Here is a 16,319-nt window from a genome sequence, read left to right on the forward strand (position 1 = left end):
GTTGAGGTTGGAAGGCACCTCTGGAGGTAATCTGGTCCAACCTTTCTACTCTAGCAGGGCCACAGAGGGCATGTTGTGAGGACCATGCCCAGATGGCTTTTGAATATCTCCAAGGCTGGAGACTCTACAACCTCCCTTGGAAATCTGTGCCAGTGCTCGGTCACCTTCACAGTAAAAAATTATTGTCTGATGTTCAGGAGAAACCTCCTGTGTTTCATTTTGTGCCTGTTGACCCTTATCCTGTCACTGGGCACCACTGGAAATAGTCTGGCTCTGTACCCTTTGCACCCTCCCTTCAGGTATTTATATACATTGATGAGATCCCCCCCTGAGCCTTCTCTTCTCCAGGCTAAACAATCCCAGTTCTCACAGCCTTTCCTCATATGAGAGAAGTTCCAGTCCCTTTATCATCTTTGTGGCCCTTTAGCTGAACTCTCTCCAGTGTGTCCATATCTCTCTTGTACTGGAGAGCTCAGAACTGGACACAGCACTCCAGTTGTGACCTCACCACTGCTGAGCAGGGAGGGAAGAATCATCTTCTTTGACCTGCTGGCAATAACTTTATCTAAGACAGCCCAAGATACCATTAGCCTTTGCAGCAAGGGTACCTTGCTGGCTCATGTTCAACTTGGCATTCACCAGGACCCTCAGGTCCTTTTCTGCCAAGCTGCTTCCCAGGTGAGTGTCCTCCAGTCTATACTGGTGCATGGGGTTATTTGTGCCCAGGTGCAGGACTCTGCAATTCTTGTTGAAGTTCATGAGGTTCTCTGGCAAATCAAGGTCCCTTTGGACAGCAGCATGACTCTCTCTGGCATATCAGTCAGTCCTTCCAGATTGGTGTCATCAGCAAACTTGCTGAAGGTACATTCTGTTCCATTCACAAAGGCCATTCATGATGAAGTTGAACAGGACTGGACCCAGTACTAACCCCTGGGGTACACCACTAGATACCAGCCTCCAGCTAAACTTTGTGCTGCTAATCACCATGCTCCAGGCCTGGCTGTTCAGCCAGTTTTCAGTCCACATCACTGTCTATTCATCCAGTCCATACTTCATCACCTTCTCTATAAGGATTGTAAGGAAGAGTATCAGAAGTCTTACTGAAGTCTAGGTAGACAATATCCACTGCTCTCCCCTTGTGTTTATTCCCTCATGTTTTTGATTCCTTCTATGCTAGTCTCAGGGCAAAGCATAGACTATCCCCCTCAGCTGTAGCATAGCTGAACAGAGCTCACAAAAATAATCTTGTAGTCATCACCTGGGGGTTCTATCTGAACACAATCTTCCAACTTCCCTGTCTATATTTTCCTTTTGCTATAGCCCAATAGGTACCTATGCATTTTTAGGATTCCTAGCACCTTTTTCCTGTTGGTCCCATGGAACAATGAGCATCCAGGCTTTTTCAGACCTTTTCCAACACCTCCTCCTTCTGTAGGGTCATCCATCAATTTAAATCAAAGGGTGACATTGTAAGGTATCAAAACCCCCTCTTTTATATATGTGTATATACACGTGTGTGTGTGTGTGTGTGTTTCCCTCTGGGATTTGCATCAAGGAATTGCAAATTTCTTAACCAAATGTTAATTCTCTACTGTAGGGTAGCTGCAGGGAGTGTTTTAAGTAATAGATATTAATTGAGTTGAGAGTTGCTGCTATATCCAAACTACTTTAAAGGATGAAAAGGCGGTTTTCTTCCTAAGCAATCCAAAAATCACTTCAGCTTGCAAGGTTACCAAAAATCCAAGCAGAAGTGTACTGAAATGCTGTGGGCCTTCAGAGAAACGAAATGCTTGCAGTTCCCCAGGCAATGACAAATAGACTGACTTTGCGCTGGTTCTGAAGCATAAAAAGGTCTCAGAAAAGATACTGACTACAAAGACATCATTTCTAGTACCAAAAGCTGTAGTTTTTCAAAGGATTCAGCTGGTATATTGTAGTAGGTAGTAGGTTAGCAGGATGCCTTCAATATTTGAGTTCCAGTCCCTCATTTCTAGGCTGAGGACACTGTGCAGTCTTTGTTTTGTCTCTAGTTTCTGAAGTCTACACATTCCCAATTTAAACTAGTCTTCCAAAATTAGCACCAAAGGAAACATTATACAGATTTATTTTTTCATTTCTATTCCTTTCTGCTTCTCAAATTACTGCAGCAAAGAAAGCTAAAAGTGCCTTCAAGAGACATATCCCTTTTCACGTATAGCTATTTGGATGTTTCATTTCTTACACCAATACAATGTGACATTTTATGTATCACTGTATAATAGTTATAGTATAATAGTTCTTTAAAGAGTGCAATTAATTAAGGCTCAGAACAGGCCTGTGAAATAGGCAAGACTTATTATTTTACAGGTGAGTGAACTGAGGCATGGAGACGTTAAAGACCAAGAAGAAACATGAGAAAGTTAGTATGAGCTCACCACAATCATTCTTGCACAGATACTGTAAGTTTTTACTATTTACTTCTAATAGCTTATTAATTTGCAAAAAGACATTCAAAACTGTTTGGTAATGGTATATTGAGACTGGTTTGGAATAGTCTGTTAAAATCCCCCCACCTTTTTTTTTCCCCCCTCCCTTCAGAGTTTAGCATATAGCTTGAAGGTCTAGATTTTCAGCATCTGAAGACATCAGGCATAGGTGGCTTATGAAGGTCATTCAGAAAATAAAAATAATTAATTTCTGAAACTGCTTATGATAGATCGATCAGCCTTACCTGTCACCTGTACAGTTAATCCCATTATTCTCATGACATATTTTAGCAGCAGTAAATCTATACTAAGGCTAGCCTAGCTGTCTTGCAAAGCAAGCCACTGAAAGCATGAAAGGAATCATTATAAGTAAAATAGTAAAGAAAACTCTGGTGTGGCTAAATAGCACATACAAAGTAGAAAAGTAAAGCATGGCATGGTGGATGCAGCTGCCAATAAACCATATTTTTTTAAAATTCCTACCGCATTTTAGGGCTAGAATGATTTTCATTTCACAAGGAATTGAATTTTTATTACTTGACAACAGTGTGATGTAGGAAGCACAAAAACCAAGGGTGGATTTTAATGACGGTGGTGACTACAGATCCCATTTATTTTACACAGTCTGCAGCTTCAATTTATGGGTCCAGGACTCTGAGTTGAATATTCCTGAGCTCAAAGGCCACCAACTTACTTAGCCCTCACTTGTCAAATTTCACATTTATCACATGGTGTTGCTTTGCCACAGAATCTCAGACTCTCTCCAGATGAACCATTTGACAGCTCATTTTACTGAATTTTTCAACAGACAGCCCATAGTTTGGAAAGAAGTATTCACCTGTGCCAGTGGCTCCAGTCTGTCTTAACCAGTCAGCTCAAGCAGAGAATGAGAAAGTCACAGTAGCAGAAAAAGATCAGAGTTGAGAGGAAGAAGTGCTCAAGATATTGTACAAAAATACATGAACTGACCAATGAAGGATTAAGAAGTACTGTAAGAATTAAGTCATTACACTCAAAACAAAGAATACATGTCACATTGACAGTAGGTGCAACAGATTACTGTCGGAGAAATTACTTTTCCCCTAAAGACTAGCAGCAGGAAACACTGGTCACCCATTTCAACCTTCTCTGAACTAATCCTAATATACAGTACTTCCGGGCTTTCTGTCTGAACTTGATAGACTCAATGTATATTAACTTCTTAAAAATAAGAATAAGCAATTGTGATAGTTTAGGCCCTGCGGGGACCAGAGACCACGTTGCTGTTGTCCCTCCCCCACCCTCAGACATAAGGAGGACACAAACCCGGGGTTAAAATAAGAAGAAATTTAATACAACAGTGTAATAAACGATCTGAACAACAACAATAGCGATAGTAACAACAACAAACAGTAATAACAGTAAACAAGACAAAAGATATACAGAGAAATACCGCAAGGATACAGCTAGCCTGCCACGTGTGCTTTCTGCGCCCAAAGCCACCAAGGAAAGCTTCCTGCACTGCCGCCAGACCTGACCTCAGCATGGTATGAATAACCCTGCTGGAGAGTGCTTCCCACTCTCTGCTGGGGAAACTTAACCCTATCCTAGCTGAACCAGGACAGCAATAAAAACTTCCAAAATATTTCAGGACCAGTGAAACACCACCCAACTAGAGCTAGGAAAAAGTAGTGTTGAGAAATAATAAATTACCAAAACAATGATATTTCAGGGAATTATAACTAGTAGCCTACCTCCAGCTGAGTAATTCAAGAAATTTCTTTAAGTGAGCCAATAGGTACCAATGTTTTCATTAGCAAGTGCCCAAATTTCAGCTACTATTCAAATGCTGTTACTGGTCTATCAAGTGCCTCATTTGTTGTCATCTCATGCCTGTGGCCCTTCAGAGAACTCACACACAAGATGTCCCCCATTGTTTTGAAAGTTCAGGTGGCACTGAACCTCTCTGATGCCTTGAAAGTAGGAAACTAAATCAAATCTTTAGTATATTAAATGACCATCAGCAGGTGTGTACATACCTGTGCACATCCCAAAAAATGGTGTGCAGGTTGTTCCAGAAACAGGCTCTAAGGGCTGCCCAACAGGTAAGGTGGAAGGCTACCTCAGTATAGCAATGGAGAGGCAGCTACCAGATCCACAGCTCCTGATCAGGAGCCCTCCTTCATCACTCCCACTGGCCTCACAGGACTGAATAAGGTGGTACAGAGGATGCTTGCCAACAGCCTCTCCACAAGCTCATTAAATCCTCTCTCCCCAGTTCTCTATTACACACACTCTTTAGTCTTAACAGAGCTCAGTCTCTGTGCTAGGGAACTACAGTGCTAAGCTTAACAGAAACCAAAGTACCCAGGCAGCAGAGGGTCACCTAAAGAGACCTTTTAGAGAGTTTGTCTTCCTGGGTAAATCTTGCCACCTGTTCTGAGACAAGATGACACCCTGGCACCACTGACTGCTCTCAGCACAGTTGCTTAATTTCTGTGACTGAGTCAACTTTTTTTAAGCCAAGTCCCAAATTGATTATACACACTAATTATTTAAAATAAAACAATAGAGCTTATGTGAAAACTTATTTATTACTAAAAATTCAAAAGAATTTTTTAAATCACAGTGAAACAATTTCACATTCCGACATGTTCTGTCCCTGTCAGGCCTATATGACAACCAGTGTTTCCAGAGCAACTTCCCTACCTCAGCAAGCATTGCAAGGATAAACCTAGTGCTAATACCTCTAAGGGACTCAACGTGATAACAAATAAATGAAAATAATTTACAATTATATTTTGTTATGATGAGGTAGCTCTTAGCACCCTCAATGAAGCGCTGTGTAAACACATTGCAACATGCTCATCTCTTTCCAGTGATTTTAGCATCAACACAGGATAGACAGTGTGTCCTCATGTGTGGACAAGGCTGTGTTCTGGCTCAAAAGCAGTCTTGGATGTCAAAACTCTGTAGCCTAAAATTGGGCTTCTGAGTTTTGACTTAGATTCGGAAATTAGTAGCCTGGTGCTCTAATAGCAACCAGTAGCCCTGGTAGCCTTTCTTCTCTCTTCCTTTCAGTCAACTAGCTACTCATCTACCAGCAGTTTCATTCACCTCTTTAATAAGCCCTGTGAACATAGCTCGAGAATCTTATCTTCTACTGGCTGTCTGTCTTTTTGCCTTTTCTAATTATCTTTATGTTTATTCAGAAAGTACAACCAACCTTATGTTTCACTTTCTTCCTTGCTTCCTTTTTTAAACTCTTCAGGATAATGTAGCATTGATCCTTGCAGTTGTATAGTGTATGAGCGCCTTCTAGGATTTTTTTCTATGCAAACACAAAAATCCATGCTAGCCAAATCTGGTTTAAAACTTACAATAATTATTTCTGCTTCCCTAATTCTGTGGGACCACACTCATAATTAAGGACCCAGGTTTTAACATATAAAACATACAAATGATAAAATTTAGTTCCATTATGCTTTCTAGAAACTCATACACAGCTTCTCCAATCTAGACACTATGTCCTTGCTCCTGTCTTTTCTTTTATCCCTATCTATTAACTCTCATATTTAATAATCTTCATGCCAACTGAGATGAGAGTTTGGCTTTTCTCTTCCTGATTTACCAAAGTTCAACCTGACATTTTTTTCTGTTCGCTGTAACAACCCTCACACAGTTTTAATCCCCCTACGAACAAGAGGACTCCAGGGAGGCTTGTCACTACCCCTCCAGCCCAGCTCACAAATATTGGGAAATCCATCACCAACTTGACTCAAATGACATCCGACACAAGTGCCTGTTGTGTGTGCACATCTTGATGTTGCCAGCTGTCTACTATCTCATTGTCACCTGCACAAGTATGTTTGAGAGGGACAGCGTGACTACAGCTGGAGACTTCCAACAAGTCTAAAACCATAGAAGAGAATAGAAATAAAAAGGTGTCTCCCTCTTCACACAGTCTCTCTCTTTGTTTCAAAATTCTTATTTAAGTCCTGAAATATGTGGCCTAATTTTTTAAAAAGTGCTAAAACCCACAGATGTACTCTTTGGGACTGTTTCAGCACCTGGCATGTATCTGGGGTTTGTGTCTGTCTTTTAAAGTCCTGGGTGTAATTGTAGAACTGTTAATGGTCCAGAGAGTTAAGGCAAACAATTGACACCATGGTCTGCATGAAGGTCCATAGTATGTCAAAGAAAAAAACACTTAAAGAAAACAAATCTCCATCAGGACATTTTTCAGGGATTATTTTTCTACTTTCCCTTTCCAAACCATGGAAGGCTTAGAGAGTTTATCCCAAAAGAGTCTGTTGGTATCACATGTCAGATTCCTGATGTGATTGCCTGGAGACCTTTGTTCAGAAAACTGTCCTTTGGAGATAGAAATAATAACCTTGGTATAACTGGGCTGACAATCCAGACTAAAAATGCCTCAGAGTCTTATGCTAATCAAAGGATTAGCAACACCATATTCTGCAAAACAGCCAAATTAATAGTGCCCATTCATATATGTGCCAATTTAATTTTTGTGTATCTTTTGAATTTCCTATTTTTTTAAAAGATTATTTTCCATTTGCTTGGCACAATGTTTATGAGACCATTCCAAAGATGTTTATCACAGGGATTTGACTCAAATCTCTGTAGACAGCTCTTAGCACAGAGCAGAGTTTGGTTACAGAACAGTTGTTGTAACATCTGCCACCACACAGTGGGGCAGATGACCTATTTACATAAGGCTTTTGTAAAAGCCTTACAGTACCATGTAGTCCCTTAGACTTTGTCATCAGATTCTATAGGTGGTCCTTTCTAAACTCCTTCTTTCTTGTGTTCTTGTTCATTCAAGGGTTGAAGTTCTTACTTTCAATGAAGCTACTGGGAGTCTGGCCAGCACAAGAAGTACAAACCCAAGACTTAACTAAGAGAAACATCCCATATATCAGTTAACACTCATTGAAACCTCACTAATGAAGTACTTGGCAAGTTTTGTTTTCCTTCCAGTAGACATGTGTTCATGAAGAATAATTTACTATGAGATGAAGCATACATGTGCTATCACAAGGTTCTAATGCACTTACATCTAAGTTTCCCCCAAAGGACCAGATAGTGCCTGTCAGTACTACAGGCACTTGAAAGGTCAGAAGGCACAAAACATCTTTCCAATTTTCCCGAGTGATGGAGAAAAGGACTACCTGTAGATGAACTGTCCTTTCTTCCAGTTCTCCTGGAGTTTTAAGGAATAGAGAGATAATAAGCTTCTTTCTCCTGCCATACCAGTCATTGGACCAGAACCAACATGTAGGGCTAATTTGCTGAATCTTACACAGATGCAGTATTAAACATTGTTCTAACAGGGACTCAGTAACAGCCAGGGCTTCTACTTATTTGTCTGAGGTGTAGCTGTTTCTTACGGGCTTGCTTCATCTCAGATGGCTACATAACTTCTATTTCAGCTCTGCTTACCCCACCTACATAGATACAGGATTTTATTCAGAACATTTTTGGTCTACTTACTGTGTATGAGTGAGAAGAAAACATGAAGACACAGAACTCTCATGCCACGTAGCTGAAGAGAAAATTTTTCCTACCAGCGTCAGAGGCTGATGTTAATTAAATGCAAGCTAAGGACAATAATCAAGCTGGTACATACTGAACATGAATGAAAGAACAGTCCACCATGGCAAGTCTTATTATACCCTTAAACTTTAATATAAAAAAATTTAAATGACAGCTGCTTCTGTAATGATTAGTTTCAACACAAGATGGTTTTAGCATTCTAATCTAGAAAAAGTGTGTATTCCTGTCCCTGAGGCTCAAAAAGCATTTCTTGACCAGCACCACCGCAGCATTCATTAGAATCAAACGAAGTGAAGGACCGATTTCCATAGCACTTCTGTGGATCCCAGACAGCCAACCAAGAAGTCCCTGAAGAAACACATCAAGAAATAGCTTGATATAAACTCAGCAAGACCAGCTGAAAGAAACATGGTACAGAGGTAGATATCTTTGGCATGTGTTTAATTTCATCCAGCTAGAAATGACAGAAGAGGAAGAAAAACATGGCACATGTGAAAGCACCAAAAGCACAATAAGAGAAAAAAAAGTCAACATTTATTACCTTTTTTTAAAACAACATTGTTATTTGAGAAAAATTCCAGTCATAAGCCAGAAGAAATGTTACCCACAAAGTAATTTGTGTGTTGTCAAAGAAAAGTAGAAGTCTGAAAAGTTCTAAAAAGCTCTGAAACATTACAAAACAAACATGTGATTGGGACTTCTCAAATGCCATATGAGGACCTAAAAAACATGAAAGCAGTGACTCACTTCCTCCAGGAGACCACAGAGCTTTTCAGTTCCAATAATCTGCTTACATTATTTATAGCATTCATCAAATATAGATATATTTGCCCATCCTCTGCTGAACAAAATATGCAAAAATGCTCAAGTCTACTCACAAAAATGAACTCCAATACTGAAGCCAGTGCCTTCTCCATGACTAAGAGGTAGCATACTTTGAGGTGTGCTAGAAGGTTAGCAAAACAGGCTGGGGTCATGTCCCTGTACCAAGGACTTTTCACAGAGTAACCCTTCCCATAGCACACTCTCCAGCAGATTAGCAATGTGCTGTCACATCCACTGTCATCAGTAGAGCTGCACAGATTTCTGAGGGGCACGGGCACCCCTTTGCTCACCTACCCTGCTTTCCATGCCACAAATGGCCTTTGCCACCTGCTCCTGCAGCAAGAAGATTGTGCTGACCCAGCATTTCTCCAGCTTATCTGGGTTTCTTCCCAAAGGAAACTTACAGATGTGTGTAAATGAAAACCACTAGGTGTTTCAATAGATTGATTTAGGGCAAAAATGATGGAAATATTTATATTTTCTACTTTCATACTCAAGAGAAATTACAGTTATCCACTAAAGGTAATACTGCTGAAATATGTTGGATCCAGTGAAGAAAAGTGAGTTAGGAACATATAATAGAAACCTCGTTCCCTTGAGCTCCACAGGCTGTTGTAGTTGCTTGTACGAGTGGAAAATAACTGCTGTAGGCACCCTTTCCATGCAGCATCTTCCAACTGCTGTGAAAAGTACGAAGCTCTTACAAGCAAGCTACACTTCAAAGCATACATCTAACAGATTGTGGGCTTTAGACTTTGGGGGGGGGGGGGGAGCGGGAAGGCAGGTGGGGGGAAGATGTGCTACCTAGAATGAGCTGAGAAGTGTATCATAATGTGTATTAAGAAAACTAAAAAACTAAAACAATACACTGAAGTAATCCTCATGCTTTAAAACTCCAGCCATGTGTCACTGATGGGAAAGAGAAATCCTTTGGCAAGCCAATCCAGAAGTCTGTGCTTACTTAACATGTAATTTCTTGTGAACAAAGCATTCAAAAAATTTTGCTTCTTTCACTTTGCATAGTCTGTACATGCAAATTATAAATTTTGTTGATGGAATCATTATTCAGTAATCCCTGATAACTAACAAACCTGGACTGCTCATATTAATGAGGGTATTTGAACTTTAGGGTGCGCTAATTAACTCCGCTTCAGTTACAAAGTAGGGTTTTGAAAGTTCAATGTATATAAAACAGGAAAGACAAATATACATAAAATTTACTTAACTTGCTAGAGAAATAGAAGCACGGAATGAAAAACAACAAGGATCAAATGGCTAGAATGCATAATCACAGAATTTAGTGTCGGATTCTCCAATAATATCCCAAAAAGTCTAATTATTTGTCTCTCAGCAAGCATTTTGGAAATTACCTCCTCACTGTGGGACAAAAAGCTACATGTGGCCACACAGTGGAAAGTAACCGCTAAAAGAAGGATTATAGGTTTCCTTAATTAAAACATTGATACAGTCTGGCATCAAAAGCCAAATTTAGATTTCAGCATCTGTGAAATTTAGGAGTTGTCTTTATTAGATCAGGGAGGTTGCCTACAGCTGATGCTACCAGCCATTATAAATTAATGCATTTGTCAAAAAAGAGCATCAATTTCCAAAGGCAGTCATCACCTGCCCTTACCAGTTTGCCTGTGAAAAGCTAGTACGCTGCTTTTCATTGCTTAAGGAGCTCTGTGAATCCCATATTAAGTTTCTTATAATAATATTTTTCTGGTTTTGCTACTTGCTATGTTACATAATGGTATGTCAGATGTTTACAGACTTTCACAGAGTGGATAAGATAGAGCACTCTAGCCCAATTCTGGGCATGGCAAAGTTCATAAAGATAAATAGTTACTTGTTCATCAGAAATAGTAACTCCTTTCAAGAGAGGGGCTTGAACCCAGGTCCCACTGCCTCTAAATTCAGTTAAGGAAACAAAGAAACAGCTTGCTCAGTGGCTTATGATTGAGTGGCAGCAGACAAAAACTTTGTTCTAAGTCAAGGCTGAATATTCCTCCTGACAAGAGAGTGTAATCAAAAAGAAAAAGTTAGAGAAAATACCTGAGAAAACTAGTGTCAAAGTTCAGTAGATCAAATTATGTGTTCATGTGAACATCCCTAAAGCGTATAATAGAACTCGTGAAACTAACAGAGCAATTCAGTATTTTACACTAAGAACATATAAAAAACAAGAGGCTCAGAAACAATTCTTGTAAGAACTAACACCTTCTTAAATTTATAATAAATCTTCTGATGTTTCTCCTTCTTCCAGATTTTCCCAGAACTGAAAAAAGATCTTCCCTTTTTTTCTGCAATACCGTCTTCCTCTTTGCCAACATCTCCATTGGCAGTTTTACTTCCAATTTAATTTGATTTTTCTTGCTTTGTCCCCCTATAAATGTTGTATTGCCTTAACCAGCAAACTCTTCTGTAGCCTTTTGCAATCTACCTGTAGAAGCTCTGTAAGCCTGTGCAAAAGCCAGGTTGCCTGCTGACCCAACTAAAGCAGTGTTTGTAGACAAATTCAAGAGGCAAGATGTGCTTCATTCAGAATTTGTACAGGTGCCAGTCTTACTCTAATTTCTTCAGTGGCTTTACAGCATATGCTCAGGAGATGAAGAAAGCCAGGAACACCACAGCTTGAATAGGTCATAGCCACACAAAACAGCCACAAAGTAAAAATGGATATTAAACAATATTTGGAAACAGATGAGAAAGTAATGTAAACACTCTCTTAGTCCCTACGGTTTCTGTTATGCTCTTTTATCATAATATCAGACTGTCTTCTATTAGGGAAATCTGTCTTCTTTATTAAGAAATGTCTCTTAGACAGAGAAAAGGAAAGGAAATGAGCTAGTATTCTAAAATCAAATGTCAGATATTTCCCTATCTTAAGTTTGCAGATAATAATGAAAATTGTGCCTGGAAGCCAGTCCTTAAACCAGGATATACACTGCAGCTTTCCTACAAACTTACTGCTTGAGCTGCACTCTTATTTCTATGTATATACCTAAAGGTCAAAATACATTGACCAGAAAAAAAATATTATTTGCAAACACCAGCTACAGAAAATGCTGAATACATTTTCAAATCACCTGTGCATCTCTATAAGCAAGCAGCTACAAAACTTGATTCCCAACATTTCTTTGCTAGAAACATGCTAGCAGAGAATGTTTTTCTTTCCTTTTCCCCCCACTTCAAGTTTTCTTCACACTTGTGAATATGACAAAAATCTAAAACAAATTAAAGCACACCTGACTTTTAATACCTGTTACTCAAAGTGACTCAAAGCTTTCACTATTGTTTTCTTCTTTACTAATAAGAACTTCATCACAGTAAAAATTATCTAGATTAATTCTTCTTAAGCTCTTATTTCTGTCATTCTTCTCCTAAAATGTGACAGCATTTCATGGTTAAAAAAAAAAAAAAAGAATCCTCAGTATATTTCCTGACACACTTGAAGAAAAATGTTACAGAGGTACACACATGCTATTACTAGATTACAGGGTAAAATAATGCAGGAGATTACCTCAGGAAAACAATTTTCTGGGTTACCCTCACGTGAATGGGAGATAGATGTTCCCCACTAGATGAGGGTTCAAAATCATTGACCCAACCCATGTCTGTGAGAACTTCCCCTTCACCTGTAGGTGAAGAATATTTAAGAAATTAAAAGCCCTTTGATCTACTTGATTTTCTGATCTACATATTTAAACTAAGCACTTCAGCCAAAATTTCAGATATAAACTCAGTGGAGCAAAAGATATTTTAGAGATAATTACAATACACTTGAAGCTTTTAACCCTAGGTTGTCTTACATAGTCACATATAATTTTACTTTAAAGTGATTTAAATGCTGAAAAATTGCCTGTTCGGGGGGGAAAAAAAAAAAAAAGTTAAAACATCATGCATTAATATATAAGAAGAAATTAAAAGTCAGTATCATCACGTAATATCTTTAACAATCAGCTCTAATGAAATTTTCAGTACACAAGCGTGAGCTTTTTTGTCTTGTGCACACCGTAGGGATAGGATGAGAAACAAGGGGCACAAGTTGTAATGTGAGAAATTGTGACTGAACATAAGGATAAAGATTTCCCATGTGAGGGTGATGAAACACCAGAACAGGTTGCCCAGGGAAGTTGTGGTGTTTCCATCCTTGGAGATGTTCAGAACTCAACTGAATGAGGGCCCAGGAAACCTGATCTTACTGGACATGCTGTGAGCTGGAGGAAGTTTTCTGGAGCTTCCCTCCAACCTGCATGATTCTGTAATTCGTATAAAAACTTGTAGGCATAGCTTAGAAAGAGACTGAACACCCAAACACTTTGAATCATTTAAGTGGAACTTTGGAAAGTTCTCTCAGAACAGAAACATTAGAAATTATTCAGGAATTCTTCTCACATTTTATAAAGACTTCCAACTTCTCTAGCGTAAAAAATACTGTGTCAACAGCCTGATATATTGATTTTTAAGATTATATTTTTATAGTATATTCATCTACACTTATTTATGAAAAAGTTGTTAAAAAACCCACACAAATATGAGGTGTCATTTGCTCAAAAACATTTTAGAGGAATTTTCATCAAGAAAATTGAAGTTTTTAGCTTTGGGTGACCCAAAATTAATTTTATTTTTCCATTTGTTTGGTGACCTAAAAAAAACCAAAACAAAACCAACAAAACCCAACAAACCTTAAATACCCCATTCTTCCTTCTAATGCAAAAGATGTGCAAGCTTGCCTCTTTCCTTTCCCAGGTTTTCCTGGCACATTGCTGCTTAAACTCCTTCTATTACATTTTTATTTTACCCGTTCCTTAGAAGTGAAAGCTTTGTGGAAGGGAATGCATTTCCCTGACTTCACTTAAATTATTATTCAGAAAAATCATTTCCCAAACTGTCTTCTGATCCATCCTGATCACTTTTCTGGTCTCCGAAGAGCTGGCCTTTGCCCGACCCCTCACTCAGCTGCTTTTTCCTGCCCTGGTACCTCACGCTCCCTCCACCTCCTCTCCACATTCACCTTCCTGCTCTCACTCTATCCTTAAGCCAACTGCCTTCCCCAGAAAACCCTAATGAAGATCTAAATGAGAATTCCAATCAAACAGCTACCCTATTGTTCACCCTGGATAAAGGATATCTCCCCACACCCTGATCTTTGCCATGCAACTGAAACTAAAGTTATCTTCTCCCAAATTGTCTTCTCCTGCCTGCAGGGAGTAGCATACAGCAGCCTAGCCTCACTAGAGCCTGTAGGCATCCTTGGAGTTACCAGGATATTGTTGAAGCTGGGGGAGGGGTGAATTGTTCTCCTACCCACTGCGCACAAGTGAGGGAATACCCACAGCTTTAGGAGAGGCAGATCCAGCATTACCAGCAACCGTTTCAATGCTGACAGTAAAACAGTATTTGTCAGAAGAGCATTTTTGACAATCGATTTGCATCAACGTGTAAAGCAAAGGTGTCACGTTGAAAGTCAGAGAAGGTAGCCCTGCCAGTCTGGTAAAAGTGCTCCATTGCACACATCTATCTCACCCTTTAAAAGCTACTGCTGATGCTATGCATTTCTCACACCTTTCAGAGAGTTTTTCAGCCAGGTGGTAGCTGGTGATAGCTCAGGCCCACAGACTGTCTCAGGTACACTCCCAACTGCCTGCATGATGATCAGTCCAGCTTTTATAGGCCACCACTAGCCAGCAGAACACATAGCTCGCATTAGAGGGCATCAGGTTACCCATACAGTAGCATGCAGATTTCCCACTTCCCATTAACCAAGCCTGCTGCTGTCACACAAGGCTGGACCTGGAGTTCAGGGCCCCACTCTCCATTCCCCTGACCACTGCCACTGCCCTTCTATGCAAATGCCCCAGCCTGAATTAATTTCTTCCATGATTAACTTGTCCTTCTGTGAATGACTGGGATGATGTTCAGCATTCCTAGCCCCGTGCGCTCTTGGACAGCAAGGTCAGTTTATCCCTGATTTAACTGGCATACATCACTTTGTACACAGTAGGATCCTGTTTCTTCTATCCCATCTGCATGAGGGTGACGCATCAGATTGATAAATATTCAGCTCTTTCTTCTTTTTTTCATCCCACTCCCCAACAAGTTCTCAGTTTCTAAAATAAATCCTTATCATTAGTCTCCCAGTCTATGACCTTTCAGTATTGAATATAATCCCACTTCTACTACCCCAGCATTCAAAATGATCATTGTGATATTCTGATACTCTATGATGTTGACAGTGGCTCCTTACTTTAATATCAGCTGCACATTTTGTGGACACATTTTTGTTGTGCTTGAGAAAATATAAGAGAAAATAAGAATTAGTCCGAAAGGCCCTCATCCTTGAGGATTTCCACTTGTAATCTCCCTTGACGTGTTTCTTCTATGTTCAGCTCCCACTACTGGCACATCCCCTTTTATCCAGTATCTTAACCGTTCTACTGTTTGTGCTGGTTTTTTTTACTGGGGTAGTTAATTCTCTTCACAGTAGCCAGTATGGGGCTAAGTTTTGTATTTGTGCTGGAAACAGGGTTGATAATACAGGGATGTTTTCATTACTGCTGAGCAGTGTTTACAGAGTCAAGGCTTTTTCTGTTTCTGGCACCAATTTACCAGTGAGTAGGCTGGGGGTGCACAAGGAGGACATAGCTGGGACAGCTGATGTCAACTAACCAAACGGATATCCCACACCATATGATGTCATGCTCAGCATATAAAGTTTGGGGAAGGTGGGCAGGGGGGGCTGCTGCTGCAGGACTAGCTGAACATTGATTGGTTGGTGGTGAGCAGTTGCTTTCTTTGGCATCACTTGTCTTTTTTTTTTTTCTTTGTTATTAACCTTTTTCATTACAATTTATTATTATTTTATATCAATTCAATTATTAAACTGTACTTACCTCAAATCCATGAGTTTTTTCACTTTTACCCTTCCAAATCTCCTCCCTGCTATCCTGTTGGGGGCAGGGCAGGGGGAGTGAGTGTGTGACAGTGTGTACTTAGTTGCCAGCTGGGGTTAAACCATGGCACTGTTCTCGTACTAATTCCTGTCTTCTCTAAATTAAGTCACAAAATCAAAGATGTTTTACTGAACATCGGATCATTGAGATCTACCACAACTCTTTTATCTAGGAAAGCAGTTATCAGAGAATAAAACAAGAATAAAAAAGAATGACAATTGCTGAACACATGTTGCATTTTATTCCATCACCAGCTGTTTCTACTTTTGTGTCTTGTGGTATTAAAAAAAAAAAAAAAACAACAAACAACCCCAAAACCCAATTAACAAAACAAAAAGCTCCAGGGCAAAAAGAGTTAGCAATTACTCATCTCAGGACTCGGATACAAATGAAGCTTAATCTGAATCAGTGCATTCTTTCAAACATCCTCAGTCTAAAAGTCAAGTGATAGCAGCAGCCACTGCCTCCTAATTCATGTACCAAAACAAACAAACAAACAAACAAACAATAATCCCAT

The 16,319-nt window shown here is 39.6% G+C and overlaps 1 protein-coding gene across 5 annotated transcripts in view; it reads left to right on the forward strand.

The window, feature by feature from the left end:
* GABRB1 (gamma-aminobutyric acid type A receptor subunit beta1) overlaps positions 1-16,319 on the forward strand; it is a 143,538-nt gene that overhangs the window by 38,309 nt on the left and 88,910 nt on the right. Inside the window, exon 3 of one of the 5 annotated variants that reach the window (XM_074904739.1) lies at positions 2,347-2,438. The exons of the other annotated variants lie outside the window; for them this stretch is intronic. The gene's annotated coding sequence lies outside the window, so the exon portion shown is untranslated. The remainder of the gene's footprint in view (positions 1-2,346; positions 2,439-16,319) is intronic. 5 annotated transcript variants of the gene reach the window in all.

The sequence above is a fragment of the Athene noctua genome, chromosome 4 (assembly GCF_965140245.1).
Source record: "Athene noctua chromosome 4, bAthNoc1.hap1.1, whole genome shotgun sequence".
Taxonomy (NCBI): Eukaryota; Metazoa; Chordata; class Aves; order Strigiformes; family Strigidae; genus Athene; species Athene noctua.